The sequence below is a fragment of the Nuphar pumila genome, chromosome 3, assembly GCF_984573655.1.
Source record: "Nuphar pumila chromosome 3, dmNupPumi1.hap1.1, whole genome shotgun sequence".
In the NCBI taxonomy this organism is placed as follows: Eukaryota; Viridiplantae; Streptophyta; class Magnoliopsida; order Nymphaeales; family Nymphaeaceae; genus Nuphar; species Nuphar pumila.
This window is the reverse complement of record NC_143251.1, coordinates 54886662-54890000: the sequence shown is the minus strand read 5'-3', so window position 1 is coordinate 54890000 and position 3339 is coordinate 54886662.

Sequence of the window (3339 nt, the reverse complement as noted above, 5' to 3'; positions counted from 1 at the left end):
ACCGAATTCTTCAATTTCTTCATAGCCTTAGCTGAAATGCAGTTGATTCTACTTGCTCATCATCAAAACCTTGTACTTGAAGTATCATGTATGGCTTCATTGTTGTAACAATCTCCCCCTTTTTGATGATGACAAACTTAATCAAAGATGAAGCATTTAGATGCATAGATGGAGATTTTACTCCCCCTATCAATATGCTGCAAAACATTAAAAGTTAGCACATTTAAAGCACATATATCACATATTGATTGGTTTGCATTTCCATTCATCATTTCTTCATGCATTTAGAAATACATTCATTCAAAGCTTTCTTTTTCTCTTAATTTTGCATTTCTCATGCAAGATCTCCTGTAATGTAATTGCTATCATCTTTTTCTCAAGATCTCCCTGCAATTTCAAAGTAATGCTATCTTTATCTTTTTCTCCCCCTTTGTCAGAATAAAAAAGAGTAAGGGCAAAAATAGCATAAGCAAAATAGACTTTTAACTCGTATCTCTATTTTAAAACACAGCAAGAGAGTTCCGGCGTGTTTTGAAGATGCGTCAGTCACTACAAGAGGATTCCAGCGTTTCAAGATCACGGCCAGAAGATTCCGGCGTCTCCCTGTTACGGTAAGAAAATCCCGGCGATGATGGAGTCGAACGACACTCCGAGGGTTTTTCGGAATAGAGAGAGGCAAGAGAGAAAGAGGGGTTTTCGTTTTTTAAGGGTTTCGTTTTTAAGAAAAACGAAAAGGTACGAAGTGAAACGATGCCTCTTTTTAAAAAAAAAAAATGGGTTTTAAAACAAATCCAAGGGGTGTCGGGTCCCTTCACTTAATTTTTTTTTGAAAAAATTTAGTCGACTAAAACTTTATCGGTCGACTAAAAAGTGCGACTTATTCTAAAAATATCATCAGTCGACTAGAAATATATCGGTCGACTAATATGATGCGATACATTCCAAAATATAAAACACCAGTCGACTATAATTTTATCGGTCGACTAATATAGTGCGATTTTGAGATTTTGTTCAAAAATCAGCATTTTTATAAATCCAAAAACGAGCAAATACCTAGTTCTCTCCTAATTCTCATAAAATCTTCATTTTTAAGAGGTTTAGTGAAGATATCGACATGTTGTTCTTTAGTAGAAATAAAATTTAACGAAATATCTCTTTTTAACACATGATCTCTTAAAAAATGATGTCTAACTTCAATATGCTTAGTTCTTGAGTGCTGAATAGGATTTTTCGAAAGATTTATAGCACTAGTGTTATCACAATAAATAGTTGTTGTGGAGTAATTCAAACCAAAATCTTTTAAGGTCTGTTTCATCCAAAGTACTTGTGAACATGCTAAACTAGCCGATATATATTCAGCTTCAGTTGTTGAGAGTGATACTGAATTTTGCTTTTTACTAAACCAAGAGACTAAGGAATTTCCCAAGAAATGACAAGTTCCACTAGTACTCTTGCGATCAGATTTACTTCCTGCAAAATCTGCATCACTATATGAAACTAAATCAAAGGAAGATGATTTTGGGTAAAACAAACTGAAATCTGAAGTATCTTTCAAATAACGAAGAATTTGTTTTACTGCAGTTAAATGAGATTCCTTTGGATAAGCTTGAAATCTTGCACACATACAAACACTAAACATAATATCAGGTCGACTAGCAGTTAAGTATAATAGAGATCCGATCATACCTCTGTAGAGCTTAGTATCTACACTTTTACCATTTTCATCTTTATTAAGAGAAGTAGTTGTACTCATAGGATTCCTTCTTGATTTCGATGAGTCCATCCCAAATCTCTTGAGAAGTTCTTTTGTATACTTAGCCTGATTGATGAAGATTCCTTCTTCAGTTTGCTTTATTTGAAGTCCAAGGAAGTAGTTTAATTCGCCCATCAAGCTCATTTCAAACTCTTCCTGCATAGCTTTAGCAAATTCTTTACAGAGAGAATCATTAGTAGAACCAAATATTATGTCATCAACATAAATTTGTACAATAAGAATATCTGAATTAAGATTTTTAATAAATAAAGTGGAGTCTACCCGACCAATGGAAAAACCAGATTGTTCTAGAAAATTTCGTAGTCTTTCATACCACGCTCTTGGTGCTTGTTTGAGTCCATACAGAGCTCTTTTCAATTTGTAGACCTTTTCTGGATATTTCTCATTTTCAAAGCCTGGAGGTTGCTCTACATAAACTTCTTCATTGATGTGTCCATTTAAGAATGCACTCTTAACATCAATTTGATATAACTTGAAGTTCATGTAACTAGCAAAAGCAAGCATCATACGAATTGACTCTAATCGAGCCACTGGTGCATAGGTTTCATCAAAATCTATGCCTTCTTCTTGATTATAGCCTTGTGCCACTAGCCTTGCTTTGTTACGAATGACTTCACCATTTTCATCCAGCTTATTTCGGAAGACCCATCTTGTTCCAATTACTGGATGATCCTTTGGTCTATCAACTAGATCCCAAACATCATTCCTAGTAAATTGGTTAAGTTCTTCAGACATGGCTAAAAGCCAAAATTCATCATCACATGCCTCATTGATATTCTTTGGTTCTAATTTAGATATGAAAGCAACATTTGTAATATATTTTTCTAACTGTCTTCTAGTTTGGACACCACTCTTTATTTCACCAATAACTTGTTCATGTGGATGATTAGGAACTTCTTTCCAAACCGGTTGAAGAGGAATATTTTCTTGAGAAGTACTCTCTATCAAGGGTTCTTCTTGAAGTATTGCTTCTTCTTCTTCGCTTAGAGGAATAACCTGCTCACAATTCTCATCAAATGCAACATGTAGAGATTCTTCAATACAAGATGTTCTTTTATTGAAAATACGATATGCTTTACTTCTAGAAGAATATCCAAGAAATATTGATTCATCTGATTTTGAATCAAACTTATCAAGATTATCTTTGGTATTTAACAAGAAACATTTACTACCAAAAATTTTGAAATATGAGATCTTTGGTATACGATCATAATACAATTCAAAACATGTTTTATGTAAAATTGGTCGAATAAGAACACGATTTAAGACATAACATGCTGTATTAATTGCTTCAGCCCAAAAATATTTTGGTAAATTTTTATCTTGAAGCATGGTTCTAGCACATTCTTGCAAAGTTTAATTCTTTCTTTCAACAACTCCATTTTGTGGAGCCGCTCTAGGAAAAGCAAAGTTGTGAGAGATACCATGTAAATCACAAAACTTTAGAAAAGATTCATTTTCAAATTCACCACCATGATCACTACGAATTTTAATAATAGATGTAGATTTTTCATTTGTAATTCTTCTACAAAGTTTAGAAAATTCTGAAAAAGCATCATTTTTGC